This window comes from Capra hircus, chromosome 13 (genome assembly GCF_001704415.2).
Source record: "Capra hircus breed San Clemente chromosome 13, ASM170441v1, whole genome shotgun sequence".
Classification (NCBI taxonomy): domain Eukaryota; kingdom Metazoa; phylum Chordata; class Mammalia; order Artiodactyla; family Bovidae; genus Capra; species Capra hircus.
In genome coordinates this window covers 52,325,253-52,347,254 of record NC_030820.1, presented here as the reverse complement: position 1 = coordinate 52,347,254, position 22,002 = coordinate 52,325,253, and the positions used below count along the sequence as shown (strand labels likewise).

Sequence of the window (22,002 nt, the reverse complement as noted above, 5' to 3'; positions counted from 1 at the left end):
CCTGATGGTTGAGGTCCTTTCAGCTCCCATTTCCTCTTAGCCCAGGGACACAGATACTCCCCCAGCAATAGCAGCTCCTGGTTATAAAAGCTTTTTTTCCAGGGGCCCTCTGACTTGTGCAGGGCAGAGGCCCCGTCCTTTTATCGCCAGCCCTGAATTAAGCACTTCACCTACAGTATCTTATTTATCACATCATCTGGGCAACTATTCTGTTCTCTGCCATCATTCTGCAGATGAGGAAGCTGAGAACTCACCACAGTTCTGAGAGTCAGGATTTGAAACCAGGTACCTGACTGGAAATTCCACTGTTCCATCCTGCCTCCTAGAGTCTCTTTCAAAGCATCGTTGGTGTGTTTCTATTTTGAGGCAGATGCTGGGTCCCTGTCCTGTCAGCTCCACACGAGAGGCCCCCAGGTATTAGTGTCAGCGCTGCCCGTGGGCATCCTTCATAGTCCGACGGTCTTGGCACAGCACACTGCAGCAGGGCCACCCCCTCCTTCAGGTGAGGTCACCTGTGTGTTGATTCCTCTTCCGTCACCGTGACACAGCCTCAAACATAGGCAGGCGAGGCAAGACTGGGATGGTGAGGCGCCCGTATAACCAGGGGCCAGGCAAGGGTAGGCAGAAGCCACACAAGCAGACAGAGGTTAAAATTGGAAAGCAGGGGGCCCAAAGCACACCCCAGGTGGGGCAGCAGGAGAGCACAGGCACCGCGGGGACAGGACAGTCCACACACCAGGACAGGGAAGGGCTCTGACATGACACAGGCATCCTGCTGTCTCTGATCCCCGGGGCCTGGAAGAAGCCCATTCTGAGTGAGCTTAAGTAAAGGTTGATGAGGATCTAAAGCAAAATGGCAGGGGTTGCTGGGTTTCTCCCTGACCCATCTTCCAGCTCCTTTACTGACCAGAGTGGAGGGCTTTCATGAATTTCGTCCCTGTTGTTGATCCAGCTGTCTGCAGCCCTGTGTTGAGTGATTCTGAGGCCAAGTCAGATTGGTGAGCAAGAGCCCTCTTACGGCAGACACTTGCCTAGCAGTGGTCTTGATAGCATAGACCCCGCTGTTGTCCTCTACGACTCCCAAGTTCTCCACGGACTTGAGAACAACTTAATTGTAGTAGGCGTGGCTGGGGAGAAATATAGGAAGCCTGCAGAGAGTGAAGGGAAAGCTTGCTGGAGAAGGTGGTGCCTTGGGCTGGTTCTTGAAGGCAGGTTTAGGGGCACTTTGTAAGCCAGGTGGTAAGTGAGGTGATCACATCTCAGGGTTTGTCTGAAACTCGCCCTGGCACACGGTGGCCTTGTTGAGTATAGGAACTTGGCTGGTGAGGGGGGAGAGGACTGTTGTAGTGAAATCCCCAACTGGAGGGGCTTTCGTGACCAGGGCCTGGAGAGAATGCCCAAGGTCTGTCTTGATAAACTAGGGCAGTAGCATTTAAGCTCTCAGCCCCTCTTTTCACTTCCGCTAGTGAGTCTTCTATGATTTTACAGAATCAAAGGAAATGGAGACCTCCTCCAGCATTTCTAGGATTCAGAGGCATGGCAGGCCTTAAAACTGCCAGCTGAGTTTAAAATAAATCAATACCATAAAATACTGCAATGAATTTCCTAACTTTAAAGGAATTTCACTTTCAGTTAGAGGTGCCAGGGGAAAGCTATAACTCAGCCTGCATCATACACAGGTCAGAATTCTGTATTTTGTTTCTTTGTAAAAGAAAGTGATGTCTGGGGACTCGGGAGGAATGGATTAGAGCCACCCAGGCACCCCTTAGGGCATAATGAGGAAGATGAAAATGCTTCTATTTCCCCAGACTGCACAGAGGAGCCAGATGTGGGGCCTGGGCAGGTAATCTTATGAATGGTAGATAACCTTGGCTTTTTGTCATTCTGAGACCTGGCCCTGGAGAAGTAGTGGAAAGCAGGCGGGGTATATGGTATATCATGTTGGATTTTGGTATTAACCTTCTATTCCAATGGAAGAGTCACAGATGATGTGAGCCAGTTGACTCAGTCTGTGTTTACTTCCATCCTTTTGCAAAAAGGAAGCTCTTAAATATCGTGTACAGCACCCTTTTGTGTTTTTCCTTTCTGCTTTTTTCAGACATGTCTAAGACATGTCTTCCCAGAGAGTTCCAGTCTAGGGCAGAGCTAAGGCATGGACAGAAAGAGGGGAGGGCTGTCAGATCTTGGCAGAATGCATGGCCTTTCCAGCCCAGCCCAGCCTTGTACCAGACGTAAGGAGAGCTGGAAGTCACAGCCAAAGACTTATTTGTTGTTAGTAACCAGATTGCAGGCTTGGATGTGATGAATGTTTGGATGGAATCGTTGGTTTGTATGGGACAGCAGAAATGAGTGTGAATATACCACACCCAAGACCAAACAACAGGGTGACTTTTACCTTCCCCCTGCAAAAAAAAAAAAAAGTTGCTTGGGAGTTTAGGCCAGTTGCCTAACCTGAAATCCAGATGTCACCACTGAGGTGATCCAGGGATCATCCTCCGTCCCCCCACCCTGAGCATCTCGGGGCACGGGCACCTACCAGGCGTATCACAGAGAGCCTTCAGAAGTACATCACTCCAGCCTGATGTTTAGGAAGCCCTATAGCAGGAGGACAGCAGTCCCCAGAACTCCAGTTTCCCACCTACTCTTTAGAATTTCACTGAGATGAAATGAAATGCCGTTACAGTAGTAACAGCGTAGGCAGACCCAGGTGCATCTTCAGAATCCACAGCCTCATTCTGCACGGCCCAGGTAGAGTTCAGTGGCAGGAACTGAGAGTGTTGGGGCTAAGAAGTTTTCTGCTTAACAGACCCAGAATCTATCCTGTGACACCTCCCTGCTCCTCCTCCCCACCCCCGCCATGGCCCCACAGGAAGCTTGGATGGAGGCCTGAGAACTAGGAGGGGCTGCTGGGTTCCAGTCGGGCTCTGTCTAATATACTTACCTAGCGTGGGACTTTGGACAGGTCACACACAGTGGGTCCTGGATGCCTCATCCAGAAAACCAGTAGTATGAAAGGACCACTCGGCCCAGCCCCCTTTCCCCTCCTGCCTCAGCCCCGGGATGTTCAGAGCTCCACAGTGGGTGAAGTCCTAGGAGGGGGACTCCAGATTCTGGCACAGTTTCTTCCTTGTGCGTGTGTCTTGGGACTGAGGTGAGGCCCTGTGGCCTTCTGTCAGAGAGGGGGAAGGAAAGCAATTGAACTTTTCCTCAGGCTTCCCAGACCCTGGGAAAATGGGCTTCTACGCCATAGTAACAGTGAGCGAGAGTCCTTCGGGGGAATAACAGATCATGTGAGGCCACTGTGGGACAGGAGGTTGCTCTTAGAAGAGGAAGGGGAAGTTGAGGGCCAGCAGGCGCAGGACAGGGAGAAGTGATGGGGTTGGAGACAGGCTTCTGTCTCTTGAGTGGAATCTTAGACATAGCTTTGAACCAGACTAGGAAATTGCACTTACTTGTTCCACAGGCATGTATTAAGCACCTGCTGTGTGCCTGGCATGGGCCGTGGAGATGAAAATTTTTCCTGGCCTCAGTCCATCTAAACCTTAGACATCTGAGTCTGGGAGTCCTCACTTATAAAGTGAGGTTGCCAGCACTTGCCCATAGGTTTTTCAGGAGGAGTAAATTGAAAAATTCATGTAAAACTAGCCTAGGGGTGCTGGGCATGCAGTAGGTACTCCACAGCTGTCGAGTCCTGCTGTTCTTTCATACCAGCTCTTGGCATGCATAATACAGTAACAGAGAAGTATCTCAGAATGTGTGCAGGTTCTTGTCCCCCTCTCCGCCCCCTGCCCAAAAAAACACTGAAAATGAAACACCTTTTGGGCTCAAGGTGACCTCCATAGACCCAGGGTCCCCTTCACAGCCTTTATTTGATGACTGAGTCTTGCTATATTGTATTCTTCCTCTTTGTAATCAGCTTCTGATTAGTTGACTGATGGGTCTGGCTCTTCTGGGTCTTTATTTGCATTTTCACTCTGCTGTAATTATGTCTCAAGAAGACAGCATTTTGTTTTTGTATTGATTTTTGCTTTTTAGAGCTGAAAACTTGTGCAGTGTCCTGTCACATGGGTAGGCTGGTTGTTCTGACAAAGAGCATCTTTCTAGCTCTGGCATCACTTTTTTCCTTTTTTTGATAGTTGTACATCAGAATCATGATTGTTGGCTATGAAATTGATTTTGGGAGCCACCCGATTTGTAAACCGGGCAATACTTTGTATTGGGAGTTAAGGAACGGAATACTGAGGAAGGAGGTGAAGAGAGAAAGTCTAGTCTGTTGCCTTCAGGCTTCTAAGTGCAAATACCAGAAGCAGAGGGGTGGCACTTAAGTTCGGCCCTTCAGCTGTCCTGTCACACCTTGGTTTGAACTCTTTATAGGCCTTGGGGTGGAGAATGGCCCCACCTGCCTTCCACAGATCTCCTTTCTGGAACCCACGAGAGCCTGAGTCCTTTTTTGCACTTGTTTAGCAAATGCTTAAGCAGAGCTTTTGCAGCTTGGTGGTGGTTCTTATATGCACTGTGTTTGTTTCTGTATAGCGTCAGGCCTGCTGCAGCCTGGAGCCTTTATCATCTGTCAGGCATGGTGGGGGAGGTGCCAGGGAGCGCCTCCTCTCACCTAAACTTACTGAGCACAGGCTGTTTGCCGGATTCATCCCCTCCCCGTTTACTGTCTTGTTAAATCCTCACATGGGTGGCTTCCTAGGTGCTGTGTCCACCCTTCTCCCACAGGGCACATGGCTAGTGCCCGCCAGCTCCAGGTTACAGCTTGGGCAGCCATGCTCTTTTCCATCGGATTTCCAAAGATGTGGCAACACAGTGGTGTCTCATAGCTCCCAGGAACTCAGAGGACCATGTGCTGGCTTTTTGTTGAAGTAGTGGCAACAGTAGAATGTGTGACTTCAGGTGGCCCTTGGAGAAAGGAGAGCAGGCAAGGTCTTCTGAGCAGGAGTGTGAGCAAAGACAGACCACTGGGGATCTGTGGAAGGGGCAGATCTTTGGGTTGGTCCATGCAGAGGCTCAAGTTGGAGAGGAAAGTAACACCAGTTTGCCAGGAGCCTTGAATGTTAGTCTAAGGAGAGTCAACCTCATCCTGCAGGAAAGGTGGCAGTGGTGTGCACTGCTCAGGTTTTGACAGATGAGTCTGTCGCAGAGATAGAGAGGGAGATGGGATGCTGCACCCAAAAGTGCCTGTCTTCAGAAGGTACGAGGCCTGCCCTGCGAGCAGAGACCCTGCGCTCCCGTTTTTGCTTTTGAATCTGATACGCTGATACACCTAGGTTTGAATCACAGCTCTGTCTCTTACCAATGAAGTGCTTTGGGCAAGTCACCTAACTTCTCTAGGCCCCTGTTTCCTTACCCATTAAATGATGCCCGTTGAACACTGATGCTTACTGTATACTGTTGGGAGGACTAAATGCACAAGAAACAAAGGGCCCAGTGCAGTTCCTCGCTCACAGCAGGAGTTCAGTAAGTGGTGGCTGCCTCTGTATAGTTCCTCGTTCTGTTTGTTTTTGCCAAATCTCTTAGGCTAATCATTCGTTTTTGCTTCATTTCTCACTAACAATTTGCAGTGCCCTTCTTTTCCCTAAGAGAGTGCCAAGCCTTTAGCAAGTGCCCCTCGTGAGTTCCTCTCGACACACTGGGCTTCAGACTTCTTGCTGTAACCAGAGTCCATATGGTCTCCTTTGGCCCAGACCACTCTGGGTATGACCTTGTTTGAGCTGTGATTTTCACAACCACAAATTGTTCCATCCCCATATGGTGAGCCTCCTCTCCCCTGTAGCTCTGACAGCTCCTTAGACATCTTCTTCCTGGCTAAGGGCCCAAGAGGTGAGGAGAACTCTCCCGGGAGCCCACCCTCTCCCCTGAGCCCTTTCTCTGCTAATCACAGCAGCCACAGCTGAACCCCAGTCTCTTTAGGGGCCAATTGAGGCTGTCGGCAGCTTTCATTTCATCCTCTCACTTATTTAATAAGTTGAGGGGGGCGGAATTGGGGTATCTCCCTAGCTGACTGCCAATTACCAGGCCTGTTTCTGGAGACAAAAAAGTTCCCCCTTAGTTTGTCTGGAATGAGTTCCACCTGGACCTGTTCACCACCTGAGCTGGTTTAGGGAAATCCCCAACCCCCAGACCCTGACAGCCCAGTGACTTCTCCAGGCCAAAAAGACTGGGTTTAATTGGATCTGCGTCCTCAGACCCAGGTGAATGACTACATGCAGATCCCTAGAGACCTCCAAATCGCAGACTCTTAGGTCTTGCCCCATGGTTCTTCTTTTCGTACATTTGGCAAACTTATAAATACTATCAGCATGCTTCAGGGAGTGAGAAGGTTTAAGACAGTATTGAGCCGGTCAGCAGTGGCCACACCACAGACACTGCTGTAACAGGAACGAGGCTCCGTGCTGCAGTTGCGCGGTGCTGTTGGCTGCCCTGCCTGAATTCGGGGTGTTCTTGAGATGACGACGCCTTGTGTCGCATGCACACACCACCCTGGCTTTAAGCTCTGCTCACTCTTGTCCCCCTGTAGCCGTGCCCGGCTGTATACTGGGCCTGCCACTGCTGCCATGAGAGCATGGGCCCTTGTGCTGCGTGGGGCACTGCTTGAGCTCAGCTGGCATGCGTAGAGCCCACCTCCTCTTAGTGACATTTGTCCCCTTCAAGGGCATCTTGGGTTCCACTTGAAAGCCTGTAGGAGACGGGCCTCGCCATCCCACCGCTCTGTGTGGAGGGGCCCCGGTGTAGAAGCTGGAGTTGCCCCCCGACCCTGACCCCCAGCGCACAGTGCCCAGTCCTCCTTTGCCTGAGATGCCCCCATGCTGCCTTCTAGCTAGAGGGTTTCCTCAGTGGAAACGGAGCCTGCAAAGCTCAGTACTCCTTGGGTCCTGGACTCCTCAGACTCTGCATGTTGAGGATATTTCCCCAGAAAAATTGACGTGACTCACATACATTGTGGAGAAGGCAGTGGCACCCCACTGCAGTACTCTTGCCTGGAAAATCCCATGGACAGAGAAGCCTAGAAGGCTGCAGTCCATGAGGTTGCTGAGAGTCGGACACAACTGAGCGACTTCACTTTCACTTTTCACTTTCGTGCATTGGAGAAGGAAATGGCAACCCACGCCAGTGTTCTTGCCTGGAGAATCCCAGGGACGGGGGAGCCTGGTGGGCTGCCATCTATGGGGTCACACAGAGTCGGACACGACTGAAGCGACTTAGCAGCAGCACATGCATTGAGATGTGTCCTGTGCCTTCAGGAGGATTTCTGCCCATTCTTGAGGTTAGAAGGACCCCTGTTCCCAAGCCCCTCAGCACATGGAGAAACTGTGTCCCGAGAAAAGAGTAGGGGGTGTTTGATGAGCCTGGGAGCCAGGTTCCCCCTGTACTCTGGCCACCAGGCGGGTCAGTGTCTCCATAGACCGCCACATGGGGGTACACACCTCCGGTTGCGTTTGTGCTGTCACAGCCTGGGTGACAGTCTGCCTTTCGAGAACTCACGGGGCACTTGCACTGGATGTGCGTCAGTAGGTGAGGAGGATGTGAAAATGGGAGGGATGGTTTCTCAGGCAAAGTGAAGACCTCTGGCTGCACAGGGGCTGCTGCTTAGTTCCTCACGGGGCTGCCCTGTCCCGCCGCCTTGTGTCCACCATCCATGTCCTCCCAGTGTGGAGAATGGGAGCGCTAGGGATGAACCCCCAGCCCCTGGAGCCGCGTGAGCTAAGGGGACTTATGGACATTTTTTGGCAGATGGCTGGGCCTGGAAGAAGGCTACAGTGGAACTTTAAGATCTAGGAAATCTGCAGAGTTGAGGCCAAATCCAAGTCTTCCGGTCCTTCTCATTAACCCTTTACCATGACTGACTTAGACGGGGGACATTCTCTGAAGCCAGGCTGCTCCAGCTAGCCACAGCCAGGTTTCAAGCTCCCTCTCAGTTGAAGCAGACTGGTTTGCAGACTGGGCTGTCGTCTTCCCCATGAGAACCGGCGTTCTGTGGCGAAGTCAGTAAGAGGGGTAGTCATGGAGGAGCCTCCTGGTTCTGTCACTGACAGGCTGTTATGTCAGGAAAGCCCTTCCTCCCCGTGTGCCCATTTCTCTCACTTGGTTCTGAGGGTGTGGGGGTACCAGACTGGGGGAGCACAGTGTAGCATGGGAGAAAAACAGCACCAGCCAAACCCCAGCTTGTCCCTTTGCAGCCACTGGAGTATGGAGAGGTGGCCAGCACCTGGCTTGCTGGATGTTCAGTCAGAACTCAACCAGAGGCAGGGGTTTCAAAGCCATATTTTTATGTTAAACTCCTGTCGTGTTGAATGAATGGTTCCATGAAGCTCGTAAATTAATTTTTTATTGCCATGTGCTAACTCCCAGTTCCTATCAGTCATGCAGTATTCCAGCTCCTTTTGCACTTGGCAACCTGAGAGGCTCCAGGGAAGCACGGGACTGTCCCTGTCCCCCAGGAAGCTTGTTGTTAGCTGTGATGAGAAGATGTGGAGCGTGGTTATTGGGGGTTCTCTCTGGTCATCCTGTGCCTGCTCACCAGAGAACAGAGAAGAGTCCCTGAGGTGGCTGGGCCCCTGGGACTGCTTCCTGGAGGAGGCAGGCGCCATCTGAGCTGACAGCAAGGGGCAGGGCCGGGAGCAGCGCAACCAGACCTGCCGTTCTTGAGGCCCAAAGGAAGATGGACCGTCAGAGCAGGACAGACGCTGTTGCCTCCAGAGAAGACTGACACGAGGCCAGTCCGTCTTGTCTGGAGTTTTTGCCTGAGTGGATGAGAGGTGTTGGTTTGGGGGATGTCTCTGAGGCTTGATTAGGTATCTCGTGTGTGTCTCACCGAGCCCATCACAGGGCTTCACACCTGCAAAGTAGACGTTTCCGCATTGTCAGCTGAGAAAACTGAGACTTGACTGAGCTGGGGTGCAAACTTCAGATCTTTCTACTCTAAACCCCAGGCCCTTGACAGAGCGCTAACTGTGCCATTCTGTAACCTGTGCTCTGTGAACGGTGCTCCTGCCACACTGGGGACCCGCTGCTGGGCTTCTGCCTTGTTTTGGTCCCCTGGTCAGGACTCAGAGACCACAGAGCCCAGCACCAAGGCCTTCCAGGTTGTCTAAACCTGCTGTGAAGCTCCTGCTGGGTAGGCTTCGGTGCTCTCTGAACTCTCCCTTTCCTTGACACCGTGCCCTTTCTGGGTACCTGGAGACATTGTTATCCCATTTGTAGTGTCTGCTTCATTTTCTTCTACCCTGACAATAGGACCTCATATGCTGTGCAGTGAGGTGTCCACAGCACAGTCGTCCCTGCATTTGCTCTATGCTGAGCACCACTGTTGGCTTAGCCAAGCCTTAGAGAAGTGATACGCCAGAAAGCTTGGCTCCCTGGCCTCAGTCCCTCTGACAGATTAGACAGTAGTCCTAGAGCCGCTGACAGCCCCCCATCTGCCCCCGCCCCATTCCACCCACCTGCCCCCCCACCCCTGCCAGGGCTGGCATGTTGATATCTTTAATGAAAAGCCAGCTGTCTAGTATGTAAAACAAATGAAAATGACTCATTTCGAAGCTAATCCTGCTTAGAACGAGAGGCTAGCCCTCTGTGACCCTGAGATTACCCTGCCTCTGAGCTTCCCCAGAATGATATGCTGGAAATGAATAACCTGAACCTCGATGCGCTTATCCATAAAATGGAGATAATTCCTACATGGTCCTTTGCCTGAACAAAAGGAAGCTTTGCATATCAGGCCTTGCACGATGTCTAGTTTTTTCACAAACATCATTAACTGCAGTGCTAAGACCACCAGCTAGGACGTTGGGAGAGCTTAGGTAAGGGTGAATTCTTGGATCAATGACACCACGATTTGAGTATGCCAGTCAGGTGACTATTTTCTGATAAATACATGAGAGGCAGAGAGGAATAGAGAGAACCAGAGTTTCTATTTGAATCCCAGTCAACCCTTTACATCTTTTTGGATTTTATTTCAAATCCTAAAAGGTGATTCTGTTAAAGTGCTGCACTCAATATGCCAGCAAGTTTTGGAAAACTCAGCATTGGTCACAGGACTGGAAAAGGTAAGTTTTCTCTCCAGTCCCAAAGAAGGGCAATGCCAAAGAATGCTCAAACTACTGCACAGTTGCACTCACTTCACACACTAGCAAAGTGCTCACAATCCTTCAGGCTAGGCTTCAATAGTACGTGAACTGAGAACTTGCAGATGGATTTAGAAAAGGCAGAGGAACCAGAGATCAAATTGCCAGCATCTATTGGATCATAGAAAAAGCTAGAGAATTCCAGAAAAACATCTACTTCTGCTTCATTGACTACATTAAAGCCTTTGACTATGTAGATCACAACCAACTGTGAAAAATTCTTAAAAAGATGGGAATACCAGACCACCTTACCTGCCTCCTGCGAAGCCTGTGTGCAGGTCAAGAAAAAACAATTAGGACTGGACATGGAACAACACACTGGTTCAAAAATGGGAAAGGAGTATGTCAAGGCTGTATATTGTTACCCTGCTTATTAACTTATATGCAGAGTACATCATGCGAAATGCTGGGCTGGATGAAGCACAAGCTGGAATCAAGATTGCCAGAGGAAATATCAATAACCTTAGATACACAGATGACACCACCCGTCTGGCAGAAAGCGAAGAGGAACTAAAGAGCCTCTTGATGAAAGTGAAAGAGGAGAGTGAAAAGCCTGGCTTAAAACTCAGTGTTCAAAAAATGAAGATCATGGCATCCGGTCCCATCACTTCGTGGCAAATAGATGGGGAGAAAATGGAAGCAGTGACAGACTTTATTTTCTTGGGCTCCAGAATCACTGTGGACAGTGACTGGAGCCATGAGATTAAAAGATGCTTGTTCCTTGAAAGAAATGCAATGACAAACCTAGACAGCATATTAAAAAGCAGAGCCATTACTTTCCCTACGAAGGTCCATACAGTCAAAGCTGCGGTTTTCCAGGAGTCATGGACGGGTGTGAGAGCTGGCCATTAATAAAGACTGAGCACCGAAGAACTGATGCCTTCGAACCTTGGTGCTGGAGAAGACTCTTGAGAGTCCCTTAGCTAGAAAGAAGATCAAACCAGTCAACCCTAGAGGAGATCAACTCAGTATTCATTGCAAGGACTGATGCTGAAGCTGAAGCTCCAACACTTTGGCTACCTAATGGAAGAGCTAACACATTGGAAAAGACCCTGATACTGGGGAAGATTAAAGGCAGGAGGAGAAGGGGATGACAGAGGATGAGATGGTTGGGTGGCCTCACCGACTCGATGGACATGAGTTTGATCAAACTCTGGGAATGGTGGAGGACAGGGAAGCCTGGCGTGCTGCTGTCCATGGGGTCACAAAGAGTTGGACACAACTGAGCAACTGAACAACAACCACCCTTCACCAACCGTTTCACCTTTTACAACTTGGTATGTAACCTCTTGAGACTAAAATCCCTCGTCTGTAGGGAGAGCCTTTTTCATGGATAGATGTGTCTGTAGAGTATTGTGAGGACTGTGGCTCAGTGTTCCCCGCTCACCTTAGCAGCCCAGAGCAAGGACTCTTGTGTTTCAGATTTCTAGGTCCCTGGACTTCAAAAATCCACCTTTAGGCCTGAGCAGGTTGAAAGGTGCTGAGGATACCTTTGCCACCATCTGGCTGCCCTTGGGGCAAAGGCGTGGCCATGGAAAGCTAGCCCCCACCCCCTCAACCACCACCCTGCCTGCCCTTATTCTTAAATCTCCGTTTTGAAAACATAGAAAGTTCCCAAATTAAGCTTTGACTCCAGATGAGTTATAGAGAGAAAGATAACTAATAAGGTAGAGAGCTTCCTCCATGCCCCACTGCTGGGGGCATGCCCCACTCACCCCTCACAGCTGACCGCAGAGGGCAAATAGCTTCCCCGTTTGTTAGGAGGGAAAAAAAGATTTGGATAATGTAAGTGACTAAGGTGAAAGTGCCGAGTGAAAGTGTAGCTGTGGCTCCCAGATAGTTTTCAATCCTGTGATTGCCAGACTTAGATGTTTTGAAGGAGAGTAGAGTTTAAAAGCTGAGAAGTGGAGGTAGGAGATGGAAGACAACTTTTTTAACCACTCCCACTTAACTTTTCATTATCATTTCATCAAAGAAGTGACATTTTGACCAAAGTAGGAAGGCCATACCTTTTAGGATAAAGGGTAATCGTCTGTTTACCCGGCTGTTCCCAGTCTGTGAGCTGAGGACTAGGGGAGGGCATTGGCTGTGTGAGCCCGTTCTGTCCCCAGCCCCATGGCTGCCTGCTCCCATCTCTCCTTTACCCAGCTTTTGTTCTCCAGCCTGCTGATGGCCTTCATGGGAGCAGTTTGGTTCCTCAACTTCCTTGGACAGACCAGACAACTGCTTGGCTGGCAGAGAAGCCTGTCAGAAGGCTGCTCGCTGCCTGGCTGGCACCACATCCCCTTTGTGCTCTGGACCTCAGACCCATGCAGAGGTACTTCAGCCAAGCCTTCCACAAGCCTTTTCTGAGTGAATCTGTTTATAGGTGAAGGGATTAAATGGCGTTTAAACTCTACTTAAGCTCTTCTTGTCTCTCTAGGGAGGGATTCCACATGTAATAAAAAGCAGGAGCTTTGGAGTGAGACAGACCTAGGTTCAACCCTTTTCTCCGCCACTTATTAGCCATGCAGGTCTTCTCTCTGAACTTTCATTTCCCTGTCTCTGAAACTGGGGCCACAACAGCTCCCATGTAGTATGGTGGTTGAGTGAGAAGAGGCAATAGATGTAAAACATGTGTGTCCAGTGAGTGGGAAGCAGTGTAAGAGGGTTGACAGCCTTACTAAGTTGTTACCTATGAAAGTGGCCTACATAGAACATGCCTGGTACATAATCAATGCTGACCAAGCGATTGCTGTTACGATCATTATAGAGAAATAAGGAAGTCGGATGTGCTGGGGGAACTTAGTTCTAGAGCTAACATAAAAAAGGGAAGAATTTGCCATCACCTTCCTGGGCCCCTTACCCCCAGGAGACATCTCAAATACAGACTGTTAGAGCCACTGATGGAGCCAGCTCCGGAAGCACTAAAAGGAGGCTCGTAGCAGAAAGGCTCTGGGCTGTGAGGCTGGAGAAGAGGGGCTGAGGGCTGGTCCTGCTGCTCTGCTGTGGGGCAGGTGGTCCCGTCTCTGGGTCTGTAGCCTTGTTAACTCCTCACAGGTGAGCTCATCAGGCAGGTGGGAGACGGGCGTACACTGCCATTGGCACCTCACCTGCAGGCCGGCCACGTCACCAGTTTCCACTGTGCTCAGGGGGGTGGCTTCGCCTACTCGGAGGGCTCTGCTATGGTCAGAAGTCAGTGTTCCAGCTGAAACGGCCAAGGCAAGCCGTGACTGATGCCGAGAACCAGGCACTCGGAGCGGAGGTGTGGCACCTGCTAGGAGGAATGCCGAGGGCCCACCTCTGGGCTGCTCCTGGCTGGGGCCAAACCATTCCTGTTCCGGGAGGGCCTGCTGCTGCTTTACCTCAACCCATGTGGTCTGAGCTCTTCCCACTCCAGGCTGTAGGGAACCCCACCCCTGCTCTCTTCCAGGGAGGTTGCAGCCATGGGCTCCCTGGGGAAGGTACACCTTCTCTCATGGGAGATGGAGAAGAATGCAAAGCCAGCATTCTCTCTGGAAGAAAGGGTCATATTTTTCTTGTCCCTGCCCAGTGGGCAGAAGCAGGCAGACCTGTGGATTGTCCTGAGATGTCCTACCAGGAGGGCCAGTGCCAAAGCTGGAGGGAGCATGGAGGAGCCTGTGGAAATGTCAGCCGTGTCCTGGCAAGGGACCCAGCGGTTACAGCAGTCATTATGCCGGTGTCGCCGGCACTCTCACAAAGTGCTGGGCACATGGTTTGACCTTCTTCAGGCACACTGTGTTCTGCTAGTTTCTTATGTAAAAGAGACTTCTGGCTTCTGAATTTCCCTGCCGGCACTGCTTTTCAGCTGCTGTGGGCCACCTTCCTGTTGTGACTGACGGTCATCCATTTGAGGTTGTCCTCAGCTTGGGTCCAGCCAGGGGAGGGAGGAGAGCAGTGTTGAAAAGGACATCACTGATTCCAAAGATTGTGTCAGCATGACCATACCGCTTCCCAGGCCTTTCTTGTATCTCACAAGGGCTTAATGTCTTAGATGGTGAAGTTCCCCCTAAGCCTTCCCTCCCCCATCTTCTGGTTGCTCTGCTTCATCTACTGGCAGCAGCAGGGAGAAGGCACTCGGCCTGCTGAGTGGAGCTAGAACTGGGGATGGCTGCAGGACCATCCCAGGATGTGCTCGTGATGACTATGTTTTTCCAAGTCAAAAACTGGCCTTCAAGACCCACCAGTGGAGGTTTGTTGAGGGGGATTAATAGGCAAAGCAACAGAAGCAGCAGAAAAGAAGGCTGGGGTGGAGAGGTCCCAGCGTCTCCTTCCGAGATCAGATACTTCTCCAGTGCCTTTATCATCCATTCTCACTTGACTCCACACAGGGACCTCAGGTCACGCCTCCCCTGTGCAATGGAGGAAGGGTCCCACAGTCTGGTCTCTCATTTGAAGGTGTGGAAGGTTCTCCACCATCCACGGTGTGTGGAGGAGCTCAGAGAAGAGCCTGGGTCTGGGCTCCGGGATCCCTCACTACTCTAGGGACCTTTCCCAGGGATCTTTCTTATTCATCCAAGGACATGGTTTTTCCCACTAAAAAGTACAGTGTGACAGTGTGATGTGTACTCAGTATCAAAAATACAGAGGGAGAGAGGAGGAAGAGGAAAATCCACCCATGACAAGTGCGTTTCGGTGTATTTTGATGTGTTTTCTTGCCAGATTTCTTATACTTGGAGGTTTTTGTCTTTTACGTAGCTGTGATCACACTGTGCATTATAGAACTTCGTAGCCTTTTTCTTCCCACTTAACCCATGGAAATGCTTCTGCCACACTTTGTTTAGAATGCCACACAGTTTTCTCATTTCCTCTGTAATGTGTCATTGCATAGATGGATCGTTTGCTTCCATCTCTCATTTTTGGATTTGCGGTTATTGCTTCAATTTAAATACTGCTTCTGTGGACATCTTTATTCATAAAGGCTTTTTCATATTTAGTATATTCAGTTAAATTTGATTTCCAGAAGTGGAATTATAGGGTCTAAATACATTTGAAGCTCTGAAAACGTTGCCAAATTGCTTTCTAGAAGGCTTTGTCATACTCTTCCAGTGGCATGCGTGTCCTTGCCGTGGTTCGCCTGGCTGGAGGCAGTAAGGATGGTTCAGTGGCCGAGGGCCATGGCCTCTTAAGCCTGACACATTCGTAATTTCTGGCTGGGGGCACATGGCCGGGAGAGGATGGGCTCGTCAAGGAGTCGGGTCCTGCCATAGGCCAGGTACTTCACAGTCGTTATTCCACTCAAACCTCAAAAAAGAGCCCCCATTTCACAGAAGAGGAAAGGAAGGCCGACCTGGAGAAGTAAATTGTCCAATATCACCATATCCTGCCGCCTCCAGTGAGGACTAGCCAGGCATCTCCCCGGGACCTGAGGATTACAGTGTGCTCTGAGTGTACAGATGTCAGGTAACGGGGGGAGGCGGTGGGGCTGGGATGGCACGCCGTGTTGTCAGACTGCAGCAGCTCATGGAGCCTTGAAGCCAGTGGAGGAGTCAAGCACCCTGGGTAAGGCTGGTCTGATTCGGTCGTTCAAATGGGCACTTAAAACTGATGAGACCATGGGTTGCCACGGAACACTACTGACCTGGGTGGCCTGCCTGCCAGGCTTAGGCTATGCTTAGCTCTTTTAAGGCTCAGACTGGGAAAGTAGCACTGGGCAGGGTGGGGATCGCCCAGAGATAGTCTCTGCAGGGTGTTGTATTCTAGGCCTCCCCTAGAACAGGTTCCTGAAGCATAGGCCTCTGGTCTTGCCATTCCCAGATAGGTAGTAATAGTACGGCTAGGCACTGTTGTAAGCTTTCCATGTATTAGTTTATTTGGATCTTGTAATAACCTGTGATGTGGTACAGTGACCAGACCAAAGAACCAGACGACTCAGATTTGCTCACAGTCAAGTGGCAGAGCCTGTGGACTGGGCTGCAGTTCTGGCTCCAGCCTCCTTCCTAAGCACGGCAGTGTCCTGAGCACAGGGCCCAGCGGGTGGCTGGGAGACAAACACTGCCGCTGCCTGTGGGACTCTGGCCTTCCTTATGACCCGGGCGGGTAGCCTAGTGCAGGTTCTCAGAGCCCTGAGCCTCACTTTTCTTGTCTCTGAAATGGGATGAGAGGGTTGCTGTGAACGTTCAGGGCAGCCTGATTAGTCACAGAGGGAAGGAGGGGGTGGGGGGGATGAGGGATCTTGGCTGCCACGGTTCAGGGACAGATGACTAGGATGCTGTTCATCTTCTCTGGACAGGGTGGGGAAGCCAGGAGAGAGGGGCTCATATTTGTAGCCAGGGCCTCACATGTGGATTTCCAGCCGGAGCCTGCCCCTCAGGCAGTGAGGCGACCCAACGTGTGATGCTTAGCCTGCATCACAGCTGATCTGGAAAGGTGGGGGTAGTGTGTCCGGGACCTGGTGGCTGTAGTGAGGCTGGATTCACTCCCGAGAGTGAAACCAACTCCCGCACCCCGCCCCTGCACAGCTCCTGAATTCATCTGGGTTGGGTGTTGGCACCTAGGGAGGCATCTGGAGCTTGGAGGGCACCCACACCTACTGACCCACGTCCACTCTCCCTGCCTTCTGTCTTTCAGGTTGACCCTCGGGACCCACAGTCTCATCGTGTCTCGCACAGAATTCAGCAGAGGGCACAGGTGGTGGCTTGGCCGGTTGGTGATCTCCTGACAGCCGGGTCTCCAGCAATGTGAAGCTTTCATTTGGGTTTTCCCCTTCCTCTTACTTTTGCTTTATTTTTTTGTCCCACCCCCCCTTTTTTTTTTTTAATTTAAACGATTAAGACTTCAGAAGAGCAGGAAGTTATGCTGTGGACAGGCACCACTTTCTTTAAAGAAACTCAATATGGACAAAGCATATGTATAAATTTCACTTTTAATTTTTACAAGGGGTTAGGGAGGTATTTTGTTTTTGTCCTTTATTTTCCCTGTCTTCTTTCTTTTACCCATCTCTTAGTTCTGCTTATAACACCTCACTTCCCCAGAGAAGGCCTACCCCTCCGTGGAGAATTTGGGGACCTCTCCTGGATCAGGGGGCATAAGGACAGAAGGAGGCCTCTGTGCCGCCTCCCCACCAGGTGCAGGAACTGCTGGACTCCCTGGTGGGCTGCTCCTGGTTGGCCCTTGGGCCTTGGAGATGATCAGAGGCCAAGAACCACCTAGGAGGGGAAGACCCGAGCTTGGCCAGGAGAACTCAAGAAAGAAGATCCCTCTTTGGAGTTTGTCTTCTTTAAGCGGTTGGAAATCCAGAGTCACACCAGGACTTACTACTGCCCTTCATAACCAGGGGGTTCTGACGGGGGAGGGCCAGAAGGTGACCATCGCTTACTCCCCGGTAATTGAGCTGCCAGCCCAACCCAGCTCTACAAGCCTACCTTTCTGTCAGTGATCTTCCTCCCAGATGATGATTCCCTGGGAAAAAATGTCGTGCCAAACCTCTGCCTAGGATACAGCAGGGTCTTCAGCGGGCATCTGTCACTCCTGTGAAGTCAGCACCTACCACCTCCTGCCTCCAGGATCATCATCTACCCCGATGTGGCCGCCAGATGTCCAGGGTGTCAGAGCTCCCTGCGACCCAGTTGTGAGCATTGCTGTAAGAACAGGGTGTCCTAAACCGGCTGTTATCTCCTCACAGTGCAGCGGGTGCCCTGTGAGCCAGGCCCGTGCTGTCATATATGGTGACAATACCGAGCGTCGTCTCCCTCCCCGCAGAGACTTCCTGTTAGGTGCCCGCCCTCCATGTAAATGTGTCTGATGGGAAAGGATGGACCTGGCTGAGCGGGTGGACCACAGCCATCAGGTGTCTGTGGGCTTGGTGGCTGTGACTTCCGACCCCACCTCCAGTGTCTGTATAGCCTTTCTTCTGCTCTCCATCGACGCTCTCGCAGCCTCCCTCTTGAAGAGGCTTTGGAAGAGGCGTGTCTTTTGAAGAGGCATGTCCTCTTCCCTTGCCAGGAGGAGAGCTGTTCCTCTTGCCCCGTACCCAGAAGCCCCTTCAGCTGCTCCACAGGCTTCTCACCCCAGAACAGCAAGGCGAGGAAGGGAAAAGGAATTCTTCTTTTGTGTTTATCTTTGTTGTTGTTTTCTCTAAACCAGTGTAGAATGGATAGGTGGAGATGTTGGAGGGCATTTTAAGTTGGTATGTGACCAAGGGGGGCTTCCCCCCAGAGCCACAGTCCTTCCACCCTGGGAGTTTGGAAGAGACCAGCACAGCATCAGCCCAGATTTGCAAACTCAGCAGTATGTTTGCTCACATTCTTTCCGCCTTTTCTCAAGGCTTCTTCCTCCTCCTGGGCAGATGGCTGGCTGGCTGTGGTTAGCAGGATCCGGCAAGGAGGCAGGTGGTGACCAGGCCCCTCACTCCCCTGGGGATATGCTGAGCTGCAGCTGGAAGAGCGCATCCCCTAATTGCAGTCAGTGCCCCCTTCTCCACCCCACCTCCCTGCCCTCCCTTGGGGGCAGCTGTCTGTCCACGAGCACATGGGGAAGCAGTCCCTAGACTCGGCACCCCCACCTCTCCCTGGCCATAGCCCACACTCTGAAATCCTAGTGAGGGTTCAAGTCTAACCGGATATTTACCTTTTGCTTATCTTTCCCTTCTGCCCTCCCCAGGTGTCTTCGCTCTGAGTAAGGTCCCAGGTGGCCATTCCTTTTGGGTGAGGTGGGTGGCCTTGGTCAGGTAGCAGCGTCCACGTACCTTTGTCTTGCAGGACTCCAAGCCCATCCTCGCTTGGTGGCAGGACCTCCTTCCCTAGCTCCTGAGGCCCAGCTTGTTAGCCCCAAGTGCCTGTCTTTCCCCTTCCCCCGCTCTCCACTTCATCTGCCTCGGGCACCCAGCAGCCAGTGGAAGGCAGCCCGAAGTCAAGGCTGGCTCTCCCTGGGTAGTTGCCCGTCCCTCCGCCGCTCTGCATCTCTTCTCGCTGGGGTCAGCCACCTGTCTCTTCCTGCCTTTTCACCTGGGTCTCGGGCTTGGCAGCTGCCCTGGGGCACATCATCTCAGCACCACCAGTTTATTAGTCCTGTGCAAGTTGTAGAAATCTCCAGTCCTTAAAATAACAGTCGGTTGTTCTCCTGGGATCGGTGGAAAGGAGAGCCTTTGGAGGGAGGATCTGAGCGTCATTCTCCCTCAGTGAGAGGAATCGACAAGACAGATCATAGTGCCTTATTCCATTGCCCTCTCCGCCAGGCCGTCTGGCTTAGTACATGGCTTCTGTCTCCCTATCCGTGTCCATCTGTCCCTTAAACTCACTCCCGCACACAGATAGCCACATGGGAGGATGGCTTCCCCGCAACCTCCCCATCCCTTCCTCAGAGCTGTAGCCAGCCATGTGTCCCCCACCCACCACAGGGCACCACTAGCAGCTTCGCCAAGGGCAGAGCTGTGCTGCAGATGGGTGTGTGCTCTGCCCTCCTCCCCAGCAGGTCCCCGCCTCTTCCCTCCAGCCAGGAGGATGTGTGTCTCTTTCTTCTAGGCCTTCAAGGCCAGCTCCATCTGACCCCCTCCTGGGCATGGGGACTAAGGCCACGGACCTTAGCCTCCTCTCATCCAGAGGCACTGGGTCAAAAGCGGAATTCTTTCCCCTAACCCGCTGTGATTCGTGCCCCCGTGGTTGTCTTTCTGAGGGAGTGTATTCAATGTTTACTTAAGAAATAACGTGTTTACAGCTGGAGGAGAAACGTGCCCGTTGCTGGGTGGAGATTTGACTCTCTGTACGGCTCCTGGCCTCCTTTGTGGCACTGCCCATGGTGACCCCAGAGCGAATTAAGGCAGGGGGCCGGGCCGGGGCACAGGCCCCACAACCCCTCTGCCCCTGACCCTGCGGTGCTAAGACCACTTGCCACCTTCCTCACAGCCTTCATTCCCCGCCTCTCATTCCCTTCCTCCAAGATCTCTCTCTTTAACATATCAGTTATTTCCTAGAAAACCAGTGTTTGGAGCAATAAGATTTTTTTTTTTTTTTTTTTTTTGCTTGAGCCCTTTTCTAAAAAAAGGAAAAGAGCAGACATTGTGGGAATCTTCTTTCTCTTTCTGCTGTTGCTGTTTACCTTTTTAGAAGACAGCTCTAACTTGGATGGATATCTGGGTTTCAGCCTCAGGTTATCCTTAGGAAGCTTGGAGAGGTAGGATCAGGCCTCCACCCCCTAACTCTCTGCTCCTGCTGCCCAGGCTCCCAGACCTGCCCACCAAGTGCACGCCCACCTTTGCTCCTCTGTGCCGACCTCTCCCTGCCTGTCTGGGCTGTGCCTCTCAGTGGGGTTTTTAGGTTCTTGCCCCTTCCCCATCCTGGGCCTGGGCAGGGGGCCCAGCTGCTGGAGTCTCTAAGATCTGGTGACCTGAGAAGAGCTGAGTTGTGTGGCTCCAGGCTCCAGACCCCTGGCTTGGGGCTGAGGCGCAGCCTTAGGGGCAGTGTGGGCCATTTCCGATCCTGCCCTGCCAGGCTTCAATGGCCAAGCCATCTGGAGAGAAGGCGTTGGGAGTGGAGCACCAGGATGTGTCATGAGGTTGGCTAATGTCAGCATGCATAGTCGAGGGCTGAGTCCACTGCCAGTGGCTCCCGGAGTCCCTAAGATTGGGAGGTGAACAGGAAGGAGACCCCTGCATCTTTTTCCCTGAGAGGCCTCAGGAGGAAGGGAGTCCATTTAGGGACGTTTTAAAGAAGCCTTTGTTCTCCAGGTGCCTCTTTCCATCAGAGCAGGGAGGATGTTGGAGTGATTTACATTCGTGTGGGGCCAGCTTGGGTGCAAGGGAGGTTTTAACCCAGGCACAAGGTTAGTTTCAAAGACTAGTTAATCTATTTTCTTTGTTTTCTTTTTTTTTTTTTTTTTTTGCACAGAAGCTGGTAATCTAGGACCTACGTGTGAACAACTTTATATATGAATATTTTTTGTACTTGGTTTACTTGGGTTGGTATGATACATTATATTTAAGTTCCTTGAACACTGTGGATCCCCCTAATGTGTATGAATGACTGAGGCTTTGTAAATTAAGGGACGTTTGTGTGAATAAAGTTATTTGATGGGGTCAAAGAAGCCATATGTGATTTGAAAAGGTGTGCTTTGTGGTTTTGTCATCTCCTGTGCAGAGGAGCTTGTGTGGGTCCTGGTGGGTGAGCAGCAAGAGAAAAGGATGCTCGGCTGCTTGGTGAGAAAATGCCTGGTGGCCTTGAGTGGTCCTCCTCCCACTCCACACATGGGCCCAGAAGCCACACCAGGCTTGCTGTTCTCTCCCCAGGGATCCGAGGCTTTGCCAGCTGCCCAGACATCAAGAGGCCCTTCCTTCCAGCCCCAGCTCTGTGATTCCGCAAGTTCTGCCCCTAGGAACTTTTAGTGTAGAAATGAGAGGAGTCTCCCAACCCTGGCTACAAGGGGAAGAGGACTTTCTTGGAAAGCTCAGCTGGGAGCTGGCCACTCAGAGGAGCAGGGCAGAACAGCCCTGTGGGGGTAGCACCCCTATGTGGAGAGCATTGGTTGGCCTTGGCAGTTCTGGGGAAGGGGAGAATGAGCATACAGCCCATCGCCTTCTGCCTGGCCAGCAAAGAGCCGTTCCACAAAGAGTGAGGACTGGCATTAAAAGTCAGGTGCTTGGTTACCAGCATGGTGTGTGTGCCCCTCTGTTGAGAAAACTAAAGCCCAGAGAAATCCAGGCTGCGGGCTGAATGCTTGGTGAACAGGAAAAGCCACATGCCATGTGTTGGCTGGGACAGGTGTCAGCCGGGCTGCGTGTCCCTTCCTCTTCAGTGACAGTGGTGATAAACTACCTTCAGAGCAGCTAAGGGCTCCGTAAGAACATAGTCCTGGGCCTGGCATTTAGAAGGCTCTCAAAAAATGGTTCTATAGTTTCCTTTTCCCAAAGAGACAGAGTTGGGATTCTCTGGGAGTCTGTTGA

At 51.6% G+C, this 22,002-nt stretch overlaps 1 protein-coding gene across 1 annotated transcript in view; it reads left to right on the top strand.

Annotated features, from left to right (window-relative positions):
- Window positions 1–21,165, top strand: part of STK35 (serine/threonine kinase 35) — a 42,089-nt gene extending 20,924 nt beyond the window's left edge. Inside the window, exon 4 of the mRNA XM_018057448.1 lies at window positions 16,698–21,165. The gene's annotated coding sequence lies outside the window, so the exon portion shown is untranslated. The remainder of the gene's footprint in view (window positions 1–16,697) is intronic.